Source organism: Elephantulus edwardii, unplaced genomic scaffold (genome assembly GCF_000299155.1).
Source record: "Elephantulus edwardii isolate Elephantulus edwardi_28Jun2011 unplaced genomic scaffold, EleEdw1.0 scaffold00132, whole genome shotgun sequence".
Lineage (NCBI taxonomy): Eukaryota > Metazoa > Chordata > Mammalia > Macroscelidea > Macroscelididae > Elephantulus > Elephantulus edwardii.
In genome coordinates this window covers 9020361-9028119 of record NW_006399882.1, presented here as the reverse complement: position 1 = coordinate 9028119, position 7759 = coordinate 9020361, and the positions used below count along the sequence as shown (strand labels likewise).

The 7759-nt window shown below is 38.9% G+C and overlaps 2 pseudogenes; one reads left to right on the top strand and one right to left on the bottom strand.

The window, feature by feature from the left end:
- Nucleotides 1-7759, bottom strand: part of LOC102876896 — a 165462-nt pseudogene that overhangs the window by 80855 nt on the left and 76848 nt on the right.
- LOC102857438 overlaps nucleotides 6045-7759 on the top strand; it is a 5324-nt pseudogene continuing 3609 nt past the window's right edge.

Genomic DNA, 7759 nt, shown 5'->3' with positions numbered 1-7759 from the left:
TATTTGTCCCTTTGTGACTGAGATATTTCACTCAGCATAATGTCCTCCAGGGTCACCCACTTTGAATAATATTGCATGAGTTCCTTGTTTTTCAATGCTGTATAGTATTCCATTGTGTGGATATACCACAGCTTCTCTATCCATTTGTTTGTTGATGGACCCTTAGGCTGCTTCCAACTCTTTGCTACTGTAAACAAAGCTGCAATAAACATGGGTGTGCAAGCTCACAAGCTTTTAAGACTCCATACACTACTCATATCTGGTGTGGTTTGAATCTCACTTTGCCTGTCTTGCCATTTGTTTTCTATACTCGTCTTGAATTCTTATTCTTCTGACTGCATTGGTTTTCTCTCTTATTTGTAATCTTTGGTTTATTTCTTGTACATTACTAAAACTTCAGTTTTTTAAACACTTGGCATCACTTAACATAATAGCAATGATTGTGAGGATGCTACAGGTAGTGTTTTGTTCTATTTTATATAGGAGTTGCCATGAGTTGGAAATAACCAGAGAGCTGGACAATGACTAAGGATGACAGAAGAAGAACTGATGTCTTTGAGTTGTGGTGCTGGAGAAGAGTCTTGAACCATGGACTATCAAGAGAGCAAACTGTTCTGCCCTGGAGAGGATGAAACCAAGTTTCTTCTTGAAGGCAAGGATTTTGAAGCTCCATCTCACATACTTTGGGCACATGGCCAGGAGGGACTAGTCTTTGGAGAAGGACATCATAACTGGAAGGGTGGAAGGATAGCACAGTAATTGGGGTAATGGAGGTAGGTGTGTCAGAGTCAGTGAGGACAGGGCAGGCTTCAGAGTTGCTGTACATAGGGTCACTATGTGACGCAGGTAATTTTATGGCACATAACAACAACAACACATATATTGGAAGGAACTGGAAAAGGTATATATTTATTCCCATACCCTAAAAAGTTGATCCAACAGAGTGTGGAATTTATCAAACAATATCACTAATATCACATGCAAACAAAATTTTGCTGAAGATTATAAAAATAAATGACTGGAACAGTACATGAACTATAAAAAATAAAACGTGGGTTTAGAAGAGGCCCTGGCACTAGGGATATCATTGGTGATGTCAGATGGATCTTGGCTAAAAGCAGAGAATACCAGAAAAATGTCTATCTGTGTTTTATTGACTATGCAAAGGCATTTGACCATATGGATCACAACAAATTTTAGCTAATACTGAGAAGAATGGAGGTCCAGATAACATGATTGTGCTCATGTGAAACCCATATTTGGACCAGGAAGCAGTTGTCAAAACAGAGCAAGAAAACACAACATGGTTCAAAATCAGTAAGGGAATGTGATGAGTGTCTAGTTCTAAGGTACACCTGATTCAAGCCATTGTTGTGGTGGTGTTGTTGTGTACCATAGAGTCAGAACTGACCCATGGCTGACCCTCCAGCAGGTTTTCAGAAGCAGTTAATTGCAAGGAGGAGATTGTCTATCCTTCTCCTGTGGAGCAGCTGATGGATTTGAACCATGTGTCTTTGAGACTGCAGCAAAGCTTCTTGCCACCAGGCCACCAAAGCTTCCTGATTCAAGTCATACTCTTTGCAATTACTTGTGCTATGCATCTGAGAGGTGGACAATGACTAAGGATGACAAGAAAAATCAATGACTTGTATTGTGGTGCTGGACAAGAATATTGAACATACATACCATGAACTGTCAAGAGAATAGGTCTGTATTGAAGAAGGTGAAACCAGGGAGCTCCTTGGAGGCAAGGATTGTGAAGCTCTATCTCACATACTTTTGGCCATACATAATCGCCAAGGAGGGATTAGTCTGTGAAGGAGCACATCATGCTTGGAAAGGAGGAGGGCCAGGACAGGAGAGGATGAGATGGATTGACACAGTGACTGTGGTAATGGGAGCAGGTGTATCAGAGACAGTGAGATTGGCTCAGGATAAGGCAGTGTTTAGAGCTATTGTTCATAGGGTCACTATGAGTCTGAGTTCACTCAATGGGACATAACAATAACAACAACACTGGAACTGGAACTGACTTGATGGCATGTAACAACAATGGTCTTAGTTTGTTAAGATGTCCTTTGATACTCATCCTGAGTTCCCCATTATAACTCTCTTATTAGACCATCTCATTCCTGTCATGTATATTTTAAAGAGTTTCAAGTCAGAAATTAGATTTAGAGTTTATATCAGGAGTTAGTATCTAGGCTTCTTCATCATTCCAACTACCCATCTTGGCAGAGTCAATATTTTCCAGGGCCCACATGTAAGAACACATGATTTGATGTAAAATATATTGTTGTTGTTACAGAGATATGAGTCGTCTGGTTATACTTCTATCACAGAATTCAGTTGGGCTGAATTTGTCCTTCACTGACTTCTATCTGTGTCTCTGTACAGGGAGGGACCCACCATTCAATTCTCCTGAACTCTGACTTCATGATTATTATGCATATCCTTAGTGGGAAATCAGTTCTCCCAATAGTTTAGAAGTAACACTCTTCTTGTTAGGAACATATCTTGAGGAGTCCCTCTTAAGCATTTCAGAAGTCACCCTACTCTCTTGGGCCTCAGCTTCACAATCAAGATCTAGGAAAATAATTTGCCCTGGATATCATATTCTTCCCCTTTCTTCTGAACTGAAACCTGCTGCTTGTTTTCATTGATTTTCAACCTGAGAGCCTCATCTTCTGGGCTATATCAGACCAGGCTCTGCTATTCCCAGGGACTCACTATTTCAGGTGTGGAAGGCCAGGCTAGCTTTCTGTCTTAGTCTGGAAGGTTGGATGACACCTGTCCACTATGGGTGACCCTGCTGATGACATGGCTTCTAGCCACTGGTAAGCCACCAATGTGGCAAGATTACCTCACATATATTATCTTCAATTACCTCACATACAAGTGAAGGTGGGAGGATGAATAATAAAGACTAAAGAACTGACACATTTGAATCATGGCATCAGTGAGGGATACGGAATATCCTTAAGGGCTGCCAGAAGAGCAAACATATGTGTCTTGGAAGAGGTACAGTCAGAATTCTCCCTAGAAGCAAAGATGGTGAAACTTTGTCTCACGCACTTGGGTGTGCAGTCAGGAGGAGCTGGTCTCTGGAGAAAGTGAGCATGCTTGGAGAAGTAGAGGGCCAGCAAAAAGAGCAAGAACCTCAACAAGCTGTACTCACCCAGTAAACCCAGTAACAGGCCCAGCCACACAGAGATGGTACAGTATTGGGTAGATTTCGTTCTTTTGCTGACTCAACAGAACCTAACAACAGCTAGCCTTTATTAGAAATATCTAGAAACCAAAAGAAGTCTAGAAGCATACATCGAACAAGCTGTTTCAACAGGTCCTTCATAGTGAGTAGACTTACTGTTAAAATAATCTTGCAAATAGACACTTGGCTTTAGAAGGGCAGTAATGAATGCTGTAGGTGATGAGACAAACCAAGCTACAAGAGAACATTGACAAGCCCATCCCTGACAGACAACAGGCCCAGGACTCACCTTTCGTGAAGAAAGTCCTGGCCATGAAGGCAAAGAAAAGTGTGGCAATGGCAAAAGACATTAGAAATAGAAATATCAGAATAGGGTCACTCTTGTTGAAAACTGCCACCTCAGGTATCTAAAAAACAACCACAGATGGATAGAATTTTTACATGGAAAAGATAAAGAGGAGAAATAAATACACTTAAAATACAGGGATATAAGAAATCAAGATTATCTTAAATCTAAGCACTATATATATATATCCATATCTAGATCATTGTACATGCAGGTTTTTTTTTAATTTTTTAAATTGTATTATTTTTTACGTGTACCATCAAATCAGATCTGACTGGTACCGGAGGAGATTGCCCCCTCCTTCTCCAGCAGAGCATCTGGTGGATTTGAACCACGTACCTCTGGGATTGCAGTGAAGCGTCTTGCCACTAGGCCACAAGAGCTCCCTTCTGTATATGCAGTTTTTAAGACATATCTTTCACCCATTAATAGTGCCATTATATTCACAAATGATAGTATCTCCAGGTATAGTTTTCTTTTCTAGAATTTATTTTGTTGCTATTGATACATCAAAATTCAATAGTTTGTATATACATGATTCAGTGACACTAGTTACATTCTTGGAGTTGTCTGATGATTCTCATCCTTCTTTTCAGACTTATTCCTCCTTAATTAACATATACTCACTGACCTGCTGATGGCTATGGTTCCTATCAATTCTTTTAAGTTGATTTCACTTTGATAGAGAGAGATCTTAAAAGACCACAATGCTCCAGACAGACATCCTTTACTAGCTAAGCTAAGCTACTCTTCGGTTCTCTGAAGACTTCAACGTGTAATTTTGGTTTTAGGTTTAATGATTTTCTCCGGGCAATAATTTTACTATTTCATCCAACCTTCATGACTCCAGAAAGTCTGCAGCCCATGAGATTTTGGAATTCTGTTCTGCCTTTTCATACTTTGGGTCTTACAATTTTTGATCAAATTATCCAGTAATGGTAGCTGGTAAGGGAAAAGGGGTCAGTTGTTGATATAGGCAATTAGACACACATTTCATTCCCTCCTTCTATTTCTGATTCTTTCTTCCTCTATTGTACCAGGTAGATGGAGACCAATTGTGTCTTGGTCACCTGGAACCTTTTAAGAGCCCAAGGCAATATAATGAACTAGGAGACAGAACAGAAGCTTTAAATATGTTACTAGGCCATGAAATCATGATCCTAAACCTCCAAACCAAGAAACCCAATCCTGTAAGGCATTTGGTTGTGCTCAGGTGCCTAAGCAGCTGCTCTGTTTGATCATGTTGTAAATAAATCTGTCACACAACTCTTTGCCAATTCAACTTTTTAAAGTCTAGAATTTATTGACAACAATTATATTAATTGGCTGTGCAATCTTACCCTTAGTTAAATGTTCTTTTCCATCACTGTAAAGTGAAACTCATTAGTCCATAAACCGTAAACCACATCACATCCCTTCTTCCTCACTACTGCCCACCAGCCCCAGTCTTAAGTATGGACAGAATTTGTTCTCTATACATTTGCCTGTTCTTGTCTTTCTCCATAATTGTGGTTATACAATGTGTTCTTTTGTGATTAACTTATTTAACTCAGCATTATGTCCTCCCACTCCATTTACATTGTACAAAGACCTCACTTTCCCTACTGGAAAAGTAGTATTCCACTATATGTATGTAACACATTTTAATTGTTCATTCATCTGTCAATGGATATTAGGTTGTTTCTACCTTTTGGCTATTATGACGAGTGTCACAAGGAACACTAGGGTATCAGAATCTGTTGGAGCTTCTGTTTTTAAGTCTTTGGGTCATATGTTTTTAGTTGGGTTTTTTTAAAAATTAATTTTAATGAAAGTTTATAGACTTAGGATTTCCATTCATTCACTGTTGCACTTTTCTATCTGTCCACCTCCTCCTCCCCCCCAATTCACTCTTCTCCTTGAGAAGTAAAAGAAAAACTCATTGTTATGCAATCCCTCCCCCCAAGTCCACTCCACTATGCAGCCTTCATTCTGGACAATAATACCCAATCATATATCCCTTTTAAACAGTACCCTCCCTCATCAATGTAATATACATCATTCCTCCCCTCCTTTTCTGTCTTCCATCAACCCTGATGTCAGTCCTGTTTACAACATTGGCCCTATGCAATATTTGTCCTTTTGTGATTGAGATATTTCACTCAGCATAATGTCCTCCAGGGTCATCGATTTTGCATAATGTTTCATGAATTCCTTGTTTTACAATGCTGCATAGTATTCCATTGTGTGAACATACCAGAGCTTCTCTATCCATTTGTTTGTTGAACTTTTAGGTTTTTCAAAGTATCTCGTTATCAGAGAATATACATTTGGATTTAATTTTTTTATCAATGTGAATGCTTTCCTCTTTTAATAAATTAGTTTACTCTATTTTAAAATTACTATTCATTCTTGTTTTTCTCTTCTCATTACCGGGGTGAGTAATGAGGAATTAGCATGTGTACTGGACTCCTTGGAATCATGGTATTTCTTTACTTTGTTCCCATTAACATCTCCAAAGCTGGAGTTGATGAAGAGAGGGCAGCAACAGCTCATTTGTCTTCTTTTATTGGTGCCACTGCTATTGGAGATTTGGTAAAGAGCACTTTGAGACCCAAAGGCATGGACAAGATTCTTTTAAGTGGTGGATGAGATGCCTCCATTATGGTAACTAATAATGGTGCAACTATTCTGAAAAATATTGGTGTTGAAAATCCAACAGCTAAAGTTTTAGTCAATAGGTCGAGTGTTCAAGATGATGAAGTTGGTGATGGTACTACCTCTGCTACTGTTTTAGCCACAGGGAATCAGAAACTTGAATTGCAAAAAAGATTCATTCACAGACTATCACTGCAGGTTGGAGAGTAGCCACAAAGGTAGCAAGAGAAAACTCTTTTGAAATCTGGGATTGATCAGTTCCGATGAAACTAAATTCCATCAAGTTTTAATGAACATTTCAGGAACAAACTTATCCTCAAAACTTCTAACTCATCACTTAGTAAAGACTGTTTTACTAAGTTAGCTGTAGAAGCTGTTCTTAGACTGAAAGGTTCTGGTAATATGGAGGCAATTCATGTCATCAAGAAATTAAGAGGAGGTCTAGCAGACTCTTAGATGAAGGCTTTGGAGTAAACCAACCAAAGAGGATTGAAAATGCTAGAATTCTTATTGCAAATTCTGGCATGGATACAGACAAAATAAAGATATTTGGTTCCAATAAAGAATGCTTTTTTTTTTAATGTGAATTGGTTGTTTTTCATAAATTGTACACACTGGATCTTTCCCATTTCCTTTACCCATCCCTTCCTCCCCCCATCAAACTGTGTGACCCTATATGAACTTTATGAACATTGTATGTAAACCAGTATAAAAAATTTTTTATATAGAACAGAGAGTGTGAAAAACAGGGGCCAACAGTTCCCATGACTGAAGGCCCCAAGCCATGCTTCTCTGAGTATTTGGAATCATAAGGAAGGTAAGCAAAGTAAAATCACAAGGAAGTACAAACAAAAACAAAGGATAATGGTGAAGTCTTTTGCAGATAAGGCCAAGTTCCACTTTATGCTAATCTCAGGAGGGAGGGATTCAGCTGATGCAAACTAAGAACAATGTTGACTCCTAGGGAACGCCCCAGTTTCACAAGGTGACCTTCAGCTTGTATTAAGCTTCCCTCATTTCCCGATACAGCATTTGGTCTACTATTATTAAATTTGATATTTGGCTTCCCTCATTTCCCCCTCTTTTGTTTAAATCATAATTTTGAGATCATCAAGATGAGCATAATTTCTCTTCTCCAGGATTCATTCTTCCTTGTCTCTTAATCCTTTATATATAATCAAACAAATATAAGAAAGCAAATATGAGAAAGCAAAATAAGTTCACAAAAATACTTCCAATAAAGCAGCATTCCCTGAGGATCAGCTTCCATTGTCATGTTGCCATAGTCCCCATCAAAGCTAGTTCTGATTAATCTCCTTTGTCCATGCGTCCTTAGTCATTCCCCGTCACTCCTCCCTGAGAGAGATTTCACCCTGATTCATAAGGAAAATGGGGCGGCGGACTCTCTTAGCTACTTCCTGCTGAAAAGGGATGCTGTAGGTTTCAGGGTGAAGATTTTCTCTCACTACTCTGAAGGGCCCTTTGGCAATAGGAAACACGTATACTTTTGAGGAGATTGATTTTGTAATTTAGATGCACTGTTATCAACTGTGCTTAGGGATACA